Raw genomic sequence first — 22435 nt, 5'->3', positions numbered from 1 at the left:
AACAGATCCTTTTTATAATCGCATATTCGAAGATACAGAGGAGTTGTTGACTTATTAAATGGAATGAGTGCAATACAAAGTTCTCTAACAAACATATTTCACAACTTCTCGAATTACGAGCGGACATCGCAAAATCGTATTCGGAGAAAAGGCTTCATCAGAATAAGGTTATACTATGTTTGGACCGACATTGAAAACATTTTGAAAACACATCTGTATGTTGTGGAATGTAAGTCGTTCAGGCCGACAATTTGTGTTTTCGCTGAGTTTTCACTGACAGCTCACAAATTTATTTGTTTTTTTACATTTGAGCAACGAGAATGGTAAGTTTTGAAATCCTTAATATTTGCTTATAATTATTACTTAAGATCGTGTTTTTTAGAATTCTGAGAAAAAGATGTTAATTACAAAAGCAATTGCTTTGAGAAGCCAAATATGTAAATATCCTGCTCAACGACAATTCTTCAAGAGGACTATTGGAAAGTCTTACTACTCAGCACCATGCCTTGGCAAAAAATATAGCCGAGCTAAAGAAACAACATCTAATCGTATTAGATTTAATATTTATTAATTATAATTTAGGGAGAACCGCCAGTTGACCCGACTGTTGTGCTCTTGTTCTACAGAACGCTTTATTAAAATACTCATAAATGTAAAGGTGTCAATACGTCTCTTGCATTCATGCCCAACGCTACAAGCGGCCTAAAAAATAATAAGTAAAATACTCACTAAAATATTCTCTGAACCAAATAGCAAACACCCACCTTAGCAAGACTGGCATCATTTTCAACCGACACGTTACGTTACATTATTGGCATCATTACTATATAGGAATATTTGGTTTTCTGCTGTAGTTTTAGGAAAAGCTTTAGCTATTAAAAAAGGAAGAAAATATAATTGAAACATCCGAAAGTTTTTTTTGAATAGCGCAGTCGGCACTTACATATGGAAGAGGACGTCACTTTCCAAATTCTCGTTATTGAATAATAATATCTGCTTTTCTATTGGTACTTCGGTTTGTAGAAATACGAGTTCACGAAAATTATCAATTTGTTCGTCTGGTTCGAGGTAAACTTCCACAGAAGTGCGATTTGTGAAGAAGACATACAAAAGGAATTTACGCAAAATTAATGTTACTTCTTGGATGAAACGATCAAACGACCAGGTTTTCTCTCGATTTTTTTCTAATAAGCCAGCCAAGAGCAGTGTCACCAATGTTTTTAGACCTTCTGACAAATTGCAATATGATGGCAGCGTAGTCGATTATTCGGTTGGTCCATTTTCGGATAGTTGTGTACCCGAAAATACGCCGGACGCCTTTTTTGTGGTTATTTGATGCAATGTTTTTTGCGGTTTTTACGGCCACTAAAAGGACGGAATGGTAAATTTCCAGTTGCTACATGGTAACGAGTGACACTTACATATGTAAACAAATGCACTATATATTACACAAAGATGAAATACATGCTTCAAATCACGGAAAACTTAAGAATTCGAAAAAATTAAGCACCCCAATAACAAACCACCTAACTTTTTCGAGCCACTACTGTATCACATTAGAGAAAGTATGCATTCGGGTATACAAAAAACATATAATCAACTTTGAAACTAATTTGTTTATCCAAAATTATAGTTAATAGAGTAATTAACCAATGCAAAACATGTCAAGAAGTAAAATATGATAGGAGACGTATCAAACCTAAACTTTGCTTTACAGAAACACCAACAAAAAGTAATGAAATCATCCACATAGCCAACGTTAAAGAAGTTCCACTTTCTAACAACCATAGATAGATTTTCTAAATTTGGTGCAGTGGGTAAATTATATGATAAAAATCATATAACAATTATTGAACAGTTAGAAGATTATTTCGCTAAACTAGGAAAAGCACGAAAAATTATAGCAGATAATCAATTTAAAGCCTTCAGAATAAAAGAATTTTTAGATAATGAAAATGTTAAAATTAATTTAACATAACCAAATAGGTAATGCGGATGTGGAAAGGTTTCATACAGACAGAGAAATTTAGAAAATTGTATAAATTAAATAAAGAATTATCAGTAAAACAATTATTACAAAAGGCTATTAGAAATTATAATGGTAGATTTCATTCGATAATTAAATGCACACCAAATAAAGTACAAAATAATGAAATAAGTGATGATATAGTGAGAACTAATTTAATTGAAAATAAATATTAAGTTGTAAATAAATTAAATAAAACAAGCAAATTTTAAAGAAAAGAGGAGAGAGAGATTTATCAAAAAATATAAAGTTGTTAGATATAAAGAACAACCCGGTATAGGAAAGAAACACTGGAAAATAAACATCCAACCAATGACCATTAAAAATTTCTAATCTTTCAAATGATAATAATGATGCAGAAATGGACATCGGCAGTTGAGGTATATATAACAACTCAGGAACTAATAGAAAAATTAAGGTTTAATGAAAACTACCTTTACTACTTAGAAATAAAAAAATGGAAAATATAATTAATGAAAAGACAGACTGATAATTAAAAATCACTTACGACAGGAGTAATGCCTGGAAACTCAACAACTGAGCAGACAATCACCATACGCCAAGTCCTGGAAAAGACCCGTAGAAAGAGAATCAACACCGCCACCTCTCCGTCGATTTCAAAGTTGCTTTTCACAGCATGAAGCGGAGCTGTCTTTATGCCGCTATGTCTGAATTTGATATTGCCGCAAAACTAATACGGCTGTGTAAACTTACGTTGAGCAATACCACAAGTGCGAGCTTTCAATCTGAACGGACGTGTATTGATGCGCTCCGTAAAAACTTTCTAAATAAACAAAACTAAAAAATAAACAAATAACAAAAAAGTGCATTAAGTGCAAGTGTTAGGCAATAACGCCGAAAGAGTTAATAAAAACATAAAAACATAAAAACACAAAAAATTATATCTTTTGTAAACAATAAAAAAAAACAAATACATAAGTGCGAAATAAACAATAAAAGAAACAAATAACATGAGCGCAGCGCAGCCCCACCAACAAGGCCGTAGGCATTCTCTGAATGCTTACTTCAGCTTTGTCGAGCCTGCGAATTCAGCTCCTAACAACAAACAAGGCAACGGTGCGAAGGATGAGTCATCGAAGCGAACAACTGAGCAGCCCCATAAGCAGAGCGCAGAGCAAATTACAAAAGCAGCAGAGAACAGCAACCAACAATGGCCAGCAACAAACGTGTCAACACCAACAACTAAGCAGGTACCAGCAAGCACGCAGGCAGCGAAAAATAACATAACGCAAGGTGAGAATGTACCATTAAAAAAAGGCCAGTCCGTGCAAACTGGCATTGACCGCTACGTTAATATAAAAAGGAAATTAAGTCCTTCAAAGTCAGCGGTCAATTCTATAAAATTTCAAGTCGGCACACCAAATATAAATACAACGGAAGTTTTAAATGGCAACAGATTTGCCTTACTAAGCAAGAGTTCAGACGACGATGCGAAGGGTACCACCACAGTCGTTAATGCAAAACCCCCTCCAATTTATTTGCGTGAGCGTAGCTCAAATGCACTTGTCTCCAAATTAAGCAATTTAATAGGCACAAACAATTTTCATATTGTGCCCTTGAAAAAAGGAAATATTGATGAAACAAAAATTCAAACGTACACTGAAAAAAGTTTCATGGATATTGTAAAGTACTTGTCAAATAATAACAAAAATTACTACTCATACCAACTGAAGAGCTCAAAAGGCCTAGTTGTTGTCATAAAAGGAATTGAGTCTTCGGTAGACTCTATCGATGTGAAAGACGCACTGGAAGAAGGTGGTTTTAGCATCAAATCAGTAGTAAATATTTTTAACAAGAACAAAGTCCCACAACCAATGTTCAAAATAGAACTGATGCCAAATTGTAACCAACTAAAGAAAAATGAAATACACCCGATTTACAATTTAAAATATCTGCTCCATCGCAGAATTACTGTTGAGGAACCACACAAGAGAAATGGTCCAGTACAATGTACAAACTGCCAAGAGTATGGACACACGAAAGCATATTGCACTCTACGCAGTGTCTGTGTGGTGTGTGGTGATCTACACCCTACTTCTAAATGTACTCTTAAAAAAGAGGATTTAAATAAAAAATGCAGCAATTGTGGGGGGAAATCACACTGCTAACTACAGAGGTTGCCCCGTATATAAAGATTTGAAATCGAAGTTGTCACAGGGCATTCAAGCTCGTCGTAACCAAATGTTACAGACACCCCGTAATGAAATAATAGCAACCTCGGAAAAAAGTTCAAATCATTTTACTTCTAACAATAATAATATGCAAGGAAGCTATGCAAATGTGGTGAAAGGCAACACTGTGCAAATGCAACTGCCGCAAAATCCTCCAAATGGAGGTATTGAATCTATGATTATAAATCTTACACAGTGTATGACTCAATTTATGTCTACCATGCAAAACATGATCCAAGATTTAATAAAATCACAAAACCAAATGCTGCAAAATTTATTAAGTAAAAAATGAGCTTACTAAATATCTGTATATGGAATGCTAACGGTGTTAACCAACATAAATTAGAGATTATCAGATTTCTGTCTGAAAGGAATATAGATGTAATGCTTATTTCAGAAACTCATCTAACAAATAAAAATAATTTCAATATACCGGGATTTAGACTATACGTTACAAATCATCCGGATGGAAAAGCGCATGGTGGCACGGCAGTGTTGATTAGAAATCGTTTAAACCACTATGCTCTAGAATCTCATGCTACACCACAGTTACAAGCTACAACAATATCACTAAAAAATCGGGGTTGTGACTTAAACCTTACGGCTATATACTGTCCACCTCGTTTTAAAATTACAGAAATCGAATTTAAAGACTTTTTTGGAACACGAGGTCAAAGATTTCTAGCAGGTGGAGATTATAACGCAAAACACACATACTGGGGCTCACGTCTTATTAATCCGAAAGGACGACAGTTGTACTACACTATTATGAATAAGCATAATAAACTGGATATAATATCTCCTGGTAAGCCGACATACTGGCCCAGTGATAGAAGAAAAATACCAGACTTAATAGATTTTGCTGTAGTCAAAAATATAGAAAGATCGCTTATGACAGCTGACACATGTACAGACTTATCATCTGATCATTCTCCTGTACTAATAAAGTTATACGAACAGCCCATGTTATTTGAGCCGAAAGTTTCTCTAACATCACATAAAACTAACTGGTTGAAATATAGAAAGTATATCAGCACCCACATCAATATTGATTGCAAAATAAATACAGGAAGAGACATTGATGAAAATATAAAAGAAATTAATGACGTAATAACTAATGCAGCTGTATTGGCAACACCAAAAAGAAACAACAAACCAGTTGGTTTTAGAAAGATCACCAATAATGAAATAGAGAAACTTGTAAATGAGAAAAGGCGAGCTAGGCGGGAATGGCAGTTAAATCGATCCCCTTCAACTCTGCTTCAACTGAAATCTGCTGTACGAAAGTTAAAAAAGCCACCAGTAGATTCCAACATGCCTCTAAGACAGTTGAATGGTAGTTGGGCACGTGGTGATGAGGATAAGGCAAATTGCTTTGCAAATCACCTAGAAAAGGTATTTCAACCCAATTGCCCAAAAAACAACTTTGAGTTGCCAACCTTGCCCAATACCGCAAACGAGTCGCATGTGTCTATTAGGACTTCTACTTCTGAAGTTACTAGAATAATAAAAGAACTTAACCCCAAAAAATCACCAGGACATGATAATATTACCCCAAAAATGCTAATTGAGTTACCAAATATTGCCGTAAAGGTGCTCTCTTTGCTCTTCAATGCAATTCTTAATCTCGGACACTATCCAAATTCATGGAAAAAGTCGCAGATCATCTTGATAGACAAACCTGGGAAAGACTTAACACAGCCGTCTTCATACAGACCAATCAGTCTTCTACCCTGTCTTTCTAAGATATTTGAAAAATTGTTACTATCAAAGATGACTCCTTTCCTCCACGAAAATAATATAATACCAACTCACCAATTTGGGTTTCGTGAAAAACATAGCACGATTGAGCAAGTAAATAGAATTACTAACGAGATAAGAAAAGCATTTGAGCACAGAGAGTACTGTTCAGCTATATTTCTAGACGTGGCTCAGGCGTTTGATAAGGTATGGCATGAGGGCCTTTTATACAAAATTAAAAATATTCTACCTTCAGAATTATATAAAACATTTGAATCGTATTTAAAAAATAGAAAATTTACGGTAAAAGTGGGAGATTTCATATCTGATGAAAGACAGATAAGGGCTGGTGTACCCCAGGGCAGTGTTCTAGGCCCAACACTATACATCATATATACAGCAGATCTTCCAACAGCTAACAATGTATTAACTTCTACTTTTGCGGACGACACAGCTATAGTGAGCCGTAACAAATGCCACATAATAGCATCAAGAATATTAGCCGAGCACTTAAGGTTTGTCGAAGAATGGCTAGCCAACTGGCGTATAAAGGTAAATGAACAAAAGTGTAAGCATGTTACATTTTCGCTTAGACCAAAAATGTGTCCGGCAGTAAAAATTAACAATATTTTAGTACCCCAAGCGAATGAAGTAACTTATCTTGGTATTCACCTAGATAGAAGACTTACGTGGAAAAAACATATATCTAGTAAAATAACTTGCATGAAGATAAGAGCTGCAAATTTAAATTGGCTATTAAACAAAAACTCCAAACTTAGCCTAGACAACAAAGTGCTTTTATATAATGCGGTCATAAAGCCGATTTGGATGTATGGCATTCAACTGTGGGGTACGACCTGTGCAACTAATATAGACATAATACAAAGGTTCCAATCAAAAAAGTAAGGAAAGAAGTAGAAGACAGCAGAATTAAATATATATCTAAACTCCGTGATCACCCAAACCCTTTGGCTAATGCTTTGGTACATTCCTGCGATCAAACACGCCTTAAAAGAAGAGATATGCCCGCGTACTGAGGAGCAATGTAACACCAAAACAGCTCAATCACTTGCTTGAGCGTGTCTAGTTTTTAAATAGGTTTAAGATTTTATTACTTATTGTTAGGCTTTCAAATCAAAAAGCAGATTCAATAAATAAAAAAGATATTGAAAAAAAAAAAAAAATACCACAAGTTCCGTCAAGATCGGGAAGGATCTCTCCAAACGGTTCGATATCAAACGAGGTTTCAGAAAAAGCGACTCTCTATCAATCTGCAGAACTTAATCGAGCAGGTACAATAAACTACAAGGATGTACAGCTGTTGGCGTATGCCGATGATATTGATATCATTGGCCTCAACACCCGCGCCGTTAGTTCTGCTTTCGCCAGAAGCAAAGCAAAAGGGTCTGGCAGTGAACGAACGCAAGACGAAATATCTCCTGTCATCAAACCAACAGTCGTCACAGTCGCGACTAGCCTCTCACGTCACTGTCGACAGTCATAACTTTAAAGTTGTAAATAACTTCGGAAGGAACCAGATGGGAAAGGGCCTGGCTTCGCTTTGAATTGGCACCACGTATTGACAAAAAGGAACGACTGGCGCGCTATTGTTATCTCGGCTATAATCGCGAAAAAAATGTTTCTTCGCCCCTAAGGAAGAAGAGGAGCAGATAATCACCATGCGTCAAATACGGGAAAACCCCGTAGAAAGAGAATCAATACCCGCCACCTTTCCGTCAATTCCAAAGCTGTTGCTGACAGCTCGAAAAGAAGTTGCTTTATGCCGCTATGTCTGAATTTGATATCACCGCAAAACTAATACGGCTATGTAAACTCACGTTGAGCAATATCGAAATCTCCGTGAGGATCGGGAAGGATCTCTCCAAACGGTTCGATATCAAACGAGGTTTCAGAAAAGCGACTCTCTATCAAGCTGCAGAACTTAATCGAGCAGGTACCGAACGGTTCTATACCAAACTAGGTATCCGACAAAGCGACTCGCTATCGTGCGCCTTCTTCAATCTACTCCCGTAGTAGAAAATAGTTCGAACTGTAAAAGCAGCTTTGAAATCGACGAAGAGGTGTCTTGATCCTTTTTTTATGGGTCTTTTCCAGGATTTAGCGTGTGGTCACTATATGCTCAGTTGTTGATTTTCGAGGCCTGAAGCCACACTGTATGCAATGTTTAGAAGGCTTATCTCACGGTAGTTGACGCAGATTGTGTGCTAAATTCCAGGTATGCTTTCGGTCGACCATATTCTACAAAGAAACTGATGCATGCATTTGATCAGTTTTCACCGCCGTATTTGAATAGCTCAGCTTTTCTTCAGACGGGTAACTGTTATTCGAAATTCTTCATGATCGGGCAATGGAACGTCTGCTCCATCGCCATCAATTGGGGAATCGGATTCATCACATCCTGGTGTTATGTTTTCACTGCTATTCAGCAGGCTAGAGAACTGTTCTCTTCATATCTTAGTATGTTCTTACTAGATCACCTCTAAAATAGAATTATTCCAAAGGCGTTATCTATAATAAATATAAGTATTTGCATGTTACAATAAATATGTAACTTACGGTCTTTGTACATTTTACTTCCTTCTGAGTATGAATAAAAAAAAATATATACATATACTATATTTATGTTCAAATAATTTGGACAAGATTTTATTTATAAATATGTACTATTTATGTTTAAAGAATATGCTATAATGCTAGAGCTGCTCCTAAGTTGTTCTTTCACATATTGAAAACCTAAAAATAAATTAAATTATTGTATATGCACTAAATTTAATAAATTTGGGAAATTACTTACTTTTCTTAGTTGTCCATTTCTTTGTTTTATGTTGTTTTTTTTTTTGTTTGTACAACAACTGGTTCACAGCTAAGTGCTTTTCAACTCATGTGGTGACTGTTTTGTGTTTTTTCTTGTGAGGTTTGAACAAGAATAACTTTACAAAATAAATCTTACAAAACAATTATGAGATTTTCTCAGAATAAGGCCGTTATTTTCAATTTGGTTCACTAAAATTTTTGTCTCTACAGAAGAGCTATTCTGATTTCGAAAACACAAATTGCAATGCAGATTGCATTGCTGATTTTATGCTGGTTGGAGCCCTTCATACAACTGTTAAAAACTGCGCATTTGAAAGTTTGCAATATTCAACATGAAAATATGTGTAACATTAATAATTATGAATACTCTCACTAACGAGCTAAATAGCAAATATGATCGATTTCAATTAGAAAGGCACAAAAACGATCGAATCATGTAAAAAAGAAGTTTATTCCAATAGTGACAGCACACTTGACGTAATCTTTTTGTCCTAAATCCTATAATATTTCAAAAAATTCACGAATATAATAAAACAATAATATTAAAATTATATTAAACATAAATCACTTACAATGGCATTTCAGCTAACACATTTGGTTTTGGTGTAATTTTTTGTGTAGCTACTTTTCAAATGTTGCAAGTTTTGCGCAACAGCTACGACACTGCGGCTTTTTCGATCTTTCAATTTTGGCAAAGATACTAGGTTTGTTTTTTAAACTGGTTGCATTATACCTACTGCGGAGTTCGTCATATCGAAAACGCCCTATTTTTTACTTATTTATTTATTTATTTATTACGAGGGCTGCTATATATATTTCTGGCCTAATAATGAAAATAGGAATATTTATCAACGAAAATGTTTTTTTTTTTCGTTGGATTTGGCTCGTCTTGGAAGACCCACACGGTCGATTGCTGCTTTGTTTCGGGCTCATACGCATAGATCCATGACATGATTCGTCACCTGTGACGATCTTATAAACGTCTTTTGAAGCACCGCGATTGTATTTTTTCAGCATTTCTTTACACCAATCCACACGAGCCTTTTTTTAAGCGATTGTCAAATTGTGCAGGATCCAACGAGAACAAACCTTTTTTACGGCCAGGTGTTCATGTAATATCGAATGTATGCTGGTGGAAGAAATGCATAGGCATGTCTCTATCTGAAGGTATGTTACATGACGGTCTTGCATTATCAGTTCACGTACGGCATCGATGTTTTCAGGCACAGTTTTTCACAGTGCTATAGGATGTTGCTTCATAGCCATACAAAGATTTTAGTTCATCGATGCACTCTTGTCGTGATAATCCACGTCGAAAGTTGTGAAAAATTATCGCACGAAAATGTTCACGAGTTAATTCCATTTTTTGGCCGAGATTAATTTTTTAATTCCCTGTAAATAAAAGAATTCACGATTAAATGACAAAACGTTCTGAGTGATGTTATGCTAAAAAATGTCAAACTTTCCGATGGAAATGTCAGATTGTACCTGGCAACACTTAGTGTTGTCTAGTCCAGAAATATATATAGCAGCCTATGTATTACACACGCCAATCGGCTTTATACAAAAAAGTATAACAAAAACAAAAAAGAAGGTATATCTATGACTAGGTTTGATCACAAATCACACATTAATGATACATTATTAACCCCTTAACCCTTGAGACAGAAGCTCGCATACGTACAACCAAACATATTAATATCTTCATAATGTCTATTGACTAAGTCTACAACCCTGCTCCTCGGTCCACCCCGCACGTAGTTCTTCGAAGAGTTGACAGTTTTTAACGGTCTATGCGACCTCAACCCAGGCATACGTCCTACAAGGTCGAATTGTTCCAAAATTTCCGGAAAGTCGATTAATCCATTGAGGGATTTAAAAGCAAACAAGAGATCTGATACTGGTCTCCGACTCATCAGGTCACAAATCTCAAATTGACCACGAACCTCCTCGGAGCCTCCGACCTATCCTTTACGTCCCAGGAAGTACGCGACATATTTACAGAGTTTCTTCTGCACTCTCTCCACTTTGTCAATGAGACAGTCGGTATGAGGAGACCAAACCAATGACAATACTCTAACATCGGACGCACCAAGGTCGAGTACAGCCTTACGAACGTATCAGCATTCCTGAAGTCAACCCCTGAATATGAACCCAAGTGTCCTGTATGCCTGTGATGACACCAAGATCTTTTACTACTGTGACTTCTTCTAGCTGATGATCAGCGATACGGTAAACAGCTGGACGACGACTCAAGGACCGTGACAAGAACATCACCACGCACTGTTCTAAATTTAAACTCAATTTATTTTCGTCGCACTCCTCTTGAGGTCATCAGCATATAGTAAAAATTCCGACGATGTTTTGTCCCCAATGTCGTTGACAAATATGCTAAACAACACTGGCCCCAGATGGGAACCCTGTGGGACCCTGGGCGACATTTTAAACTCGGACGACACATAGCCATTGACTCGCACCTGCAGGAATCTCCCAGTCAAGTACGAGTTGAACCAACTCAATACATTTCCCGCCACTCCGTAACGATCCACCTTCTCTATTAAGAGCTCATGATCCACCATGTCGAAGGCTTTGCTGAAGTCCATGTAGATAGTGTGAACTATTTCACCCTTGTCCAACGTTCTCAGTACGTAATCGACATACAGGTAAAGGTAGCCGTAGACCTGCCGCCAAAGAACTCATGTTGCTTGGCCGAGATCGTATTCTTGAAGGCGAAATTCACCTGCTGCAAACAAGATTCTCAAACAACTTTGCCATTGCCGGCTGTATGCATATTGACCTGTAGTTGGAGACCTCAGATCTCGATCTTGTAAATTGGACAAATATATGAACGTTTCCATGCCGACGGAAAAATACCCATCTCTAGTGATTTACTAAAGATGTGGGTTATTTTTTCGGCAAGTCTGACTGCGCAGCTCTTCAGTAATATGTTCAGTATTCCATCTGGTCCGGCTCCCTTCTTTCCATCTAGTTTGCACATTTGCTCGTCCACTTCATCGAAGCGGATGGTGAGTTCCGATAATGTCACACCTAGGTAGTCGACGATTCCACAGCTTGAGCTGTGGGCATTGGTTCCCCATTGTCATTAACTTTTTCCGCATAGATGCTACCAAAGAACGACGCAAACAGATTGCTCACTTCCCCACCCGTCGTAGCTACACTATCTTTCCACGACACGGAGGATGGAATATCCATATTGTTCCGTCTCCTGCTTTTGATGAATTTTCAAAACTGACTCGAATCCACCCGTATAAGCTCCTCCATCCTGGACGTGTATGCGCTGTAACATACTTTACCGATTCTTTTGCCTTCCGATCGCGACCGACGAAAAACATTGTAGGCGTAACTGGTTTTTAATCTCTTGTGTTTTGCATGCGCATCCTTTTTCTGCTGTATTTTCCCTTTCAGCTCCCTAGAAAACCAGCATGGATAATTGCTTTTCCTGTTAGTATGAACAGGAACAAATTGCACAATTCTCTCGTATAGCCAGTTTACATTGTCATCCAATGATACTAACTTATACAGTTCAATCCAGTTACTCCTCAAAAAGAAGTAATTCAATCCCATGTAGTCCGCCTTCTTGAATGCATAAGTCGGTGCCACGTTCATTTTTAGGTTGGCCTTAATTTCAGCACGTATACTTATAACCGGGTGGAGCTTATCTTCATCATTAATAGCCTCGGTACGGTCCACACATACTTCAACGCTGCTAAAGCATAAGTCAAGCGCACGATCATTTACATTAGGAATTTGATTATACTGTTGACAGTTAGCCACACTCATCTCACTGTATACCATATTTGCACATTCATTTTGAGGACAGCTACAGGGGAGATTATAGTCGCCAACGATAACAATGCACAGTTGGGATATTTTTCCTTCAAATACGAAATTGTTGACATATGACTCGCGCACTTATCACCCTAAGTACATTTTACTTTAATAAAAACTTGCTCGACACTACTACAGTTAGTTGGCAGTAGTTCAGCATTAATACTAGGCTTCACCGCTATGAAAACACCTCCATCTCTCGTGTAATTGCTTGTTTAGTTGTCTCTATCTTTCCTAAATATTAAATACGTGTCGTCTACCACTTCACTATCTGATATTGATTCATGAAGCCATGACTCGCTAACACAAATCAAGTCACATTGATGCCCTGCTTATGAGATTATTGCCCGGTTTCACAGTCCATACTTATGTTGTGCTTAAGATAAAACAGGAAAATAGTGTTTTACAGTTCATACTTAGGTTATGCTTAAGCACTGAAAATTGGAGTCTTACCGTGCGATTCTGTAACGTGAGACAGTCTCAAGTCTCTAAATTTGAGATTTTGAGTTAGGACAATTTTTGAGACTTAAGACGATTTTGCTATTCTGTAAGTGACAGTCACAAAATCTATTACATTTCATCATTCAGAGATGTTTTTACACTTGAATGGAAATAAATATGCCGATAACAAATATTAAATTTTCTATAACATCGTCAAAAAACATAGTTATCAATAAAAATGAGAATATATGTTGACTTTGTTTCATAATATTTACGAAATTTATGTAAAATTGATTTATTTTTAACCTTTTCGTGTTTGAGCTGCTTACAACTTATAAAAATACGACAATCGATTAATATCTATGATGATCTCTATTCAGTATATTCAAAATGGCAGACAAGAGCTCTTTTTAGTTTTGTGATCGGCTAACTACCAGGTCTCAATATTTTGAGACTAACGCTAGAGACTGTTTAGCGAATAGTAACTAGTCTCAAATTGACACTTTGCCTCAAAATGTCTCAAATAGAGACTGGTTACAGAATCCCGCTATTAAGCAATGCTTAAATAACAGCTGATTTTTGTTTTGAATTTGCTTTGAATTTTCAGCGACATCTTTCGTAGCGTAGGGCAAGTGTCCGTTCGCTTGCACTCAATAACAGCTTATACTTTTCCTTCAGTTCCAATGGGTGCTCCGACTCGCTAGTGATGAAATTTGGGGTTCTTTTGTTGTTTTCATCCATTTTTGATATAATTTTCCTCGCAAATTTATGTATTGTCTGTTATAATTTAAATATTTCAAACATATTTTTATGAATGACATTTGAAAATATATGTTGCCCACAACGTTGCCATATATCATAATAAAATTTTATAGAAATTAAGCATTGACTGTGAAACGCAAACGACTGCTCATTTTGCAACAATGCTTAGCTAAGATTTTATTTAGGCACAACTTAAGGATGGACTGTGAAACCGGGTATAAGAACTCTATTAATTTTGTTCTTAGGTAGTATATATCTAACTTACGAATCTTTAGGCTTTTCTTTTAGCGCACGAAAAGTCTGCTTATCGACTAACCTCGACACCACATTAATGTATCTAATTGTCTTGCTATTATCTCCGCCCTTAGTTAGATTATCAAGCTCCGTACGTAGATTCCTGAGATGCTCTTGCTGAGCTCGAGTTAGGTTCGCATTAAATGAGATACCAGACTCACCAGCTGTCTTGATACGCAATAGACTTCTAGCATCTGCTACAGACTCTGTAGTTAGTAATAGCGGACGAATCTTACCTACCACAGGACGACCGAGTGTACGGAGACCGAGTTTCGGACCAACCTCTGACATTTCCTGTAGTAATAATGTGACAACATTCTCCAAATCATCCAGACGTCGATCATAGCCTACCGGCTTCTCAGACTCCGGCACGTTCAAAGCAATAACCTCTCTTTCTCGCTTATTGCGATCACTTATCTCGAATATTATAATGTTGGGATCCACATTAAGTTCATCGAACGATGTTAATTTATTCTCAACAGCGTCGACCCTCTTTTCTAATTGCCTATAATGCTGCGAGATTGCTCTGTTGTTCTCTGCCAACTTGTTCAAGTCCAGCCAAATCCCTGCAACGCTGGTCTGAATATTTGGAATTGTTTTCTTGAACGGTGCTAAATATTTCTCAAACATTTTCTCCAAATCCGGTTTGCTTGTTGATAACGGCAAATCAATATCGTCCTCATCACTGTCATTGATTGCCTCAATAATACTAACCTCTGAGTGACAGCCAGAGCATCGCCAGTCAATATGACCAGTTCAAGTATTACGCAACGCAATTTGGGGGGAGAGGGGTTTCGTAAAACGTTACGATGCGTTACAAGGCCGGAAGGGGGTCTTTCTTACAACACGTTACGTAACATTGTTTCTTTTGTTAAATAATAAAATAGCGAATTAAAACTCACAAAGTGGCAACCCTTTTCGTTTACGTTTTACGGGGAATCCCTCGATTGTATTGTACGTCATTTAATGTGGTTTTTGTTGTCAGTATTCGTTAGTGTTTATGCAGAAGCTCATTGCTGTCATAGATAAATTGATCAGAATCTCTTTTCTTGCTCTCTCGCTTGTCAGCTGGCATTGCACCCTGATCTGTTTTTTGAGCTGGCAACAAAACACAATCAGGGTAACGCCAATCAGCAGTTAGTCAAAAAGGCGGGATGCCAGAAGAGCAGCGCTATAATTACTTGACGAAATTAATGTGAAATGAAATTTCATTTTACTATGCGAACATATTTTGGCAAAATAAATGTTTATGTAAATTAATTAATGATTTTGCATTTTAGCATTTATATATGTATGCATTTTTAAAGTGTTTAATTTAGTGTTTTGTATAATTTTTTATATACCCAATCTAATTTTTTTCAGCAGTGGCATCATTGGCAAATGTTATAAAAAATGCGAGTTTTGACAGGTCTCTCTCGAACCAAAGAGTCTCGTATCAAGTTATCTATGTTGCTGTAGTCGGTGTTATTAAAGTGAATTCATAGTGTCCGAATACTGTAATGTCTTCAAAAGAGGCAGTTTTGTATCATCAGCTGTTCTTGGCCTATAAAGGCTCTCATGCTAACTTGCTAGCGCAACTGTGTCAAAAAAAATGCCAACGATATTTGGAAAATGGTTAAAGAAAAAATAAAAAATAAAGAAGTTTATAGAACATATAAATGATGTTATACGACAGTTGAAGGTGAAGGTCACGAAAAAGAAAGCAACTTAGTTATTTTACACAGGTAAGTTTACTTCAAAAACGTAATTATGACAAGTATTATCATATGTAATACAAATCTTGATTTTTCAAAAACTGGTCACAAGTTCATAAGTATTATTTATTTCTAGCTACCTATGAAAACATCAAGCACACCAGCACCACGCCCAGGTACGCTAAGGCCCAATGTTTCCTCGACTTCACTTGCTCTTCAACAAAAACAGGTGCATCTGCTTGTATATCATGTTCCTTTTTATCGCATGTGTCAATATTACCTATTTCTAATGTTAACCTCTTGATTTCTATAGGATTCGGATGTTGTAGCTTTATCCAAGTGCTCATCTCATATGGAATCGATTGTCGCAGTCACTGGACATAAAAGCACTGCCGTTAAACGAAAGATAACTGATACCCACGATGAACAAAGTCAGAATACTGATGAGGAAATTGTGCAGGCTTCACTAAAATGTTACAAGCAAGCCGGCTCAAGATACTCTTATGAAAAAAATTAGTCTACTGCAACGGAGAATAAATGTTCTTACTGAAGCAAGGGACACTGGAATAGCCAAAGATGATATTCACGACGAAATAAAAAAGCTACGCAAAGAGTTGAAAGAAGAAGAAAAATGTTTAAAGAAAAAAAGTCTCTGCTAAGCGGCTAAAAAAATTTCGAGCCAAAGAAAAACTGGAGAAAACTGAACGTCAGAGAAACAATCCTCCTGCAGCACAACCTCGAACTGGCTCTGGACAACCCCCTTTAGTTGACTCGCAACCTGCTCTCCTAGAGACCATAATTAATATTGCCAATCATGGCAGCGCTGCTGATGAACGCCGCCGAACAGAGATGATTAGGAGTTGTCTCACTATGTCCTACCTGCATGAGGGGCTGCTGTGAATGGGATTCAAAATTTCTCGAAGCGGCACATATCTTCATTTACTCCCACGCGTTTCTAACACTCAAGAGGGAAGAAGGCACGTACGTACCGTACCCGGTAAAGTTAGCAAGACCACAGACCGAGATGCACAAAAAGCACGAGGACGGGGAATTTTGCGCTGCTACAATCAGGTCATTGGAATCTCTCGCGTTGCTTCTGGGACCGCAGCAAGTATTCGATCTCTCACAAGACGATAAGACACGTGTACCAATAGGTTTACCGGCAGTGAAAAGTCAGAGCCCTCTTTTTAATGCATATGGAATACAGAATATTTTTACCTGATCATGACTGGGTCGTGGCAGAGCGGCACAAACTTTATCCTTCTCTATATGCCGGCGTCAACGTGGAACGTAACAATTTCGGTAAGGAAGAAGCTGTTGGGTACAGCGGGCCGACATACATATCCATAAGAAACGGGAAACATGCATCCTCCACAGCGAACACCCATGCTTATGATTTCGAATCACTTTTATCAAAACCTTCATTCAAACCCTTAATGATGACAGAATCGAACACCGTGAAGCCAGTTTGTAGATGGTGGGCCGGACGAAAACCGGCGTTATCGCAAAGTCAAAAACTTTGCGATTGAACACTTTAAAAAATACAACTTGGACGCCCTGTTTATAGCGACTAATGCTCCTGGGCGGAGCGCATATAACTGAGTTGAGCGTCGCATGGCTCCCCTCAGCAAACGACTGGCAGGCGTCAAAAATCTTCAAAAATTGCGTTACGTAATACTTGAACGGTCCCAAACGCAGCAGCAATTTTCTTGAAACCACGTCACTCAAGTCGCTGCACTTCTTGTGGAACCAATTCTTACAACTATTGCAGCTAATACTTCCTGAGTTTCCCCTTATAATCTTGGAGCAAGTTATACACACGTGTTTACTCGACGCCATTGTTGCCACTCAACAATATTAATTGGTTAGGTACTTGTACACAATTTTTGTCTTTAAACCGTTACTTCATATTAATATTAGGGGAGCCCGGAGTGCTAAATTTGCAGCTACTGGAGCGTCATGGAGACTTACTAGATTGTCAAGATAACGTTTAAAAAAAAAGAAAGTCTAGATGAAGTTTTCCATTTTAGTGGGGAGAAGAGCGGGAAATTGGTGTCAAAAATGTAAAAAAAAAACAGTCACATGAAAATACTCAAGCGCGTCAGTCATTTATGGTATATACGCGCATTGTATTTCTGATAGTCGATATATATTAATCTGACAATCAAGTCAGGGTTGAAGGCCGTAATGACAGGTTAAAAAAAAAAAAAAAATAAGTTACTCGAGCGCGTCAGATTTTCTAAGCGAATGTTAATGAACCTCTAAAAGGTGTACCATTTAATATTCTGACAATTTCGACGTGGACAAAAGTCATTTATTGATTTTAAAACTTGTAAAAAAAAAGGTGACCTTGAGATACTCGAGCGCGTCAGATTTTTATACAGTGGGATGAACTTGATGTCAGAGTCTTCCGAAAAGATAATCTGACAATTATATAGAGGCATATCGTTAATCTGACGATTTAAAAGTGGAAGAATTCTGTTTGGTTCTTGTTTTTGTTACAGGATGTAATAAAAACAGTGTATACATATTAGAGTAAGAGCCAGTGACATCCAGACCTTCGTTATTTTATAAAAGCTGAAAGTTTGTTGAAGTATGCTTTGAACATAGGTAAGAACGATGGCAAAATGTGAAATTCAAGTCATCGTGGCTTTGGGGGGTAGCGGGTGGGACAGGTGCATAAAATAACAGCCAACTTTCGTTATTTTATAAAGCGTAATTTTTTAATATGTTATTCGGAATAACATTACAAACCATCTTATTTATTGCCAGACACTTTTTATGGTGGCAATCCCTTGCCAGACGCCCTAAAACTTTAATAAATTTTAATTCTACTTTCGTTATAGTATAAAAGTTAAAATTTTCGTATAGGTGCGAATGAGATAGCGCGTCAGGAGCGATCGAATGATGTTATTGTGTAATTATTTACGACTTAATATTTAAATAAAAGTTTAAAAATTAACCTATTTGGTAAATTACTAAATAATGTGTAAATTTAATGCGAAATTAAACTTCTCATTCAAATTTGATTGCATAGCTAATACATAAAAGGAATGAAAATGTTTCTTTTGTAATTACGACATATAGGCTATAGAAATTATTTACAGTATCAAAGAAGCGCATTGTTTCTTTTGAAATTTACAAAATTATAAACATTCTTCATAGCTTTCATTATTAATATTGATTTCGTAATTTTCTTCATACTCTTCATCACTGCTGCACCATATTTCTTCTGGCTCATTGTCAGTGTCATCTTCTTCGTTAGTTTCTGTAAAAAAAGTTACACAATTATGAAAAGTAAAAATTTATGTATAATAATTTGAAGTAATATGTATATACCTGATGTAGTTTGCAGTGCATCACTGACAAAATTCGGTAACTGATCGCCTTCAAACCATTTAAAATTGTATTTGCTGTTAACTTGTACCCAACCATTGTTTGCTGGTTTATGTATTGATGGAATTTTCTTATGAGCATTATTCCAAAAGCTGGATATATAATTAGCACGTCGAAATTGTTGGAATAGCTCTGATTTACAGGGTGGCAGACTGTTCCCATCAAAATTGCATATTTTTTTTCGCTGAAACGCTTCATTAACATCGCAGACCGTATAATTATTAATAAACAATTGAAGACGGGCAGCATCAACATCAATTATCGTACCAACATTATATACATATATCACATATGAACTGCTGTATTATGTCAAAAGTGCTTTGTATTTCACTATCATCTTCAAATAATTGAGTGTCGCCGAATTTTATAAATGCCTTTTGATATTTTTCTGTAGTAATTAATATTTTGTACGGTCCTAATTTTCCTTTTCGAAAAAAATCTGGGTTATAATCGCAACCTGTGATTGCATGAAACCCAGGTAAGCTTTCGCAAATGGAGTCGCCTAACTTGGTGTGTATCTTTGTGAGATCTACATACCTTAAATTATTTCCAGTACCTGTTAGCATCCAAACACGGGAATCATTTGGTATATGGTGCATATGACCAAGCATGAACAATCCTGGATTCTACGCTGTTGTACCCATTAACAACAAAAGACTGGCAATGTTTAAAATTGATATGGATGGTTTTATTACCAATAAATGGCGCCATTTCGTCAGTGGCCCAATGCGATATAAAAAGTCAACAAGAGCCGTTTTAAAGTTAGAATTTTTTAATTCTTTTGAAATTACTCGGCCGAATTTGATCAGTTCCAGTTCGCTGGGTATGTTCGTAATCTTTGATCGATGGTGTAAAGTATTGGTCGAATATAACGTCAACTCGTGATGCTCGCAGAATATTTTTCATCGTATGCAACATGAAGAATCCATCAATTATTACGACATCTACATAACGTGGTGGTTCATGCTCTACCTCTTTTTCCAAACATTTCATTAAGGCAGATTTATCCGTCTTGCAAATGGTACCATCCAAATGGCACATGGACAAAGGCACTGAGGTAATTGGATGTGATAAAATTTTCAAAATATCTATATTATGATCCATGGATATTCCCAGCATACGTCCAAACAGATCTCTCTGAATTTTAACTTCTTGTATTGTACCACCAACTCGAATTTTATTTTTTTTCTCATAATCTTTTGAAAAATTATTCATAGGTAGTCTAGGAAGATGGTAGTGAAATACAAAGCACTTTTGACATAATACAGCAGTTCATATGTGATATATATAATGTTGGTACGATAATTGATGTTGATGCTGCCCGTCTTCAATTGTTTATTAATAATTATACGGTCTGCGATGTTAATGAAGCGTTTCAGCGAAAAAAAATATGCAATTTTGATGGGAACAGTCTGCCACCCTGTAAATCAGAGCTATTCCAACAATTTCGACGTGCTAATTATATATCCAGCTTTTGGAATAATGCTCATAAGAAAATTCCATCAACACATGAACCAGCAAACAATGGTTGGGTACAAGTTAACAGCAAATACAATTTTAAATGGTTTGAAGGCGATCAGTTACCGAATTTTGTCAGTGATGCACTGCAAACTACATCAGGTATATACATATTACTTCAAATTATTATACATAAATTTTTACTTTTCATAATTGTGTAACTTTTTTTACAGAAACTAACGAAGAAGATGACACTGACAATGAGCCAGAAGAAATATGGTGCAGCAGTGATGAAGAGTATGAAGAAAATTACGAAATCAATATTAGTAATGAAAGCTATGAAGAATGTTTATAATTTTGTAAATTTCAAAAGAAACAATGCGCTTCTTTGATACTGTAAATAATTTCTATAGCCTATATGTCGTAATTACAAAAGAAATATTTTCATTCCTTTTATGTATTAGCTATGCAATCAAATTTGAATGAGATGTTTAATTTCGCATTAAATTTACACATTATTTAGTAATTTACCAAATAGGTTAATTTTTAAACTTTTATTTAAATATTAAGTCGTAAATAATTACACAATAACATCATTCGATCGCTCCTGACGCGCTATCTCACTCGCACCTATACGATTGTATATTGCCTCGCGCTCGTACCTATACCCTTGGTATTGGGACCCAATATGTTTGTCTGGCCTAGGTAGGAACTGTCGAAACTGTCTGGCAACTGAGAAAACATCTTCTAATAGTCACCCAAATAACATGTATAAATTTTAACTTTTATACTATAACGAAAGTAGAATTAAAATTTATTAAAGTTTTAGGGCGTCTGGCAAGGGATTGCCACCATAAAAAGTGTCTGGCAATAAATAAGATGGTTTGTAATGTTATTCCGAATAACATATTAAAAAATTACGCTTTATAAAATAACGAAAGTTGGCTGTTATTTTATGCAGAATTACCTTTAAAATGAAAAAAAAAATCTATCGCGCTCGAGTATTTCAAGGTGACGTTTTTTTTTTACAGAAAACCTGCTATTTCTCTAAGCCACCCTCAAACTGTCAGAATATTGAAATATACACTCGTCTTCATGCATTTAACATACCATCTCTTAATCTGACGCGCTCGAGTTTCCCGAAGGATCGATTTTTTTTCTCTAATCTGACGAACCCCCCCCCCAACGCACGCCTCCATATTAAGGGCTCATATTTGGTAGGGGTACATAAAAGGGTGCAATGTTTCTCCCCATATAGTTTTCTGACACGCTTAAGTAACTGCAAAAATCCCCTCTTGGGCTCCCCTACTATTAAGGTCGACAATGGAGACACATTGCGATTCGAAGTGCTAAACCACAATGAACACACAACGCTGCTTCGATAGTAGCTATTTGCGTTCTCAGGTTGCGGCAGACTATTATTGCGGATAGTCCGCCCACGCCATGAATCACTTTCCTAGAAATTTCAAGAATTCTTTAAACTGGTATTTCTTTAACAGGCACGCAGTGAAACATGAACTGAGACCCTAATAGTTAGTAAAGATTGTGATGATCCATAAGCAGCTGCCGTGTGGCTAAGAAACCGGGATATATATATTTTTGGTAACTGTTTCTTATTATCATAGCTTTCCTAGAAAGTTTCTAAACCTGATAACCCGAGTGTATTACTCCAATTAAGGATAGAGTGGTTGCATTGAATAGTTTGCGAAGTTTTCCTAGCTTAAACGGTTTCTGATACGCCGAATTAT

The 22435-nt window shown here is 36.6% G+C and overlaps 1 protein-coding gene across 1 annotated transcript in view; it reads right to left on the bottom strand.

The window, feature by feature from the left end:
- LOC105231136 (ubiquitin-conjugating enzyme E2 G1) overlaps nt 1-22435 on the bottom strand; it is a 539049-nt gene that overhangs the window by 503025 nt on the left and 13589 nt on the right. The gene's annotated exons all lie outside the window — the stretch shown is intronic.

This window comes from Bactrocera dorsalis, chromosome 2 (genome assembly GCF_023373825.1).
Source record: "Bactrocera dorsalis isolate Fly_Bdor chromosome 2, ASM2337382v1, whole genome shotgun sequence".
In the NCBI taxonomy this organism is placed as follows: Eukaryota; Metazoa; Arthropoda; class Insecta; order Diptera; family Tephritidae; genus Bactrocera; species Bactrocera dorsalis.
The sequence above is the reverse complement of the archived record's forward strand: the minus strand, read 5'-3'. Positions and strand labels throughout refer to the sequence as shown.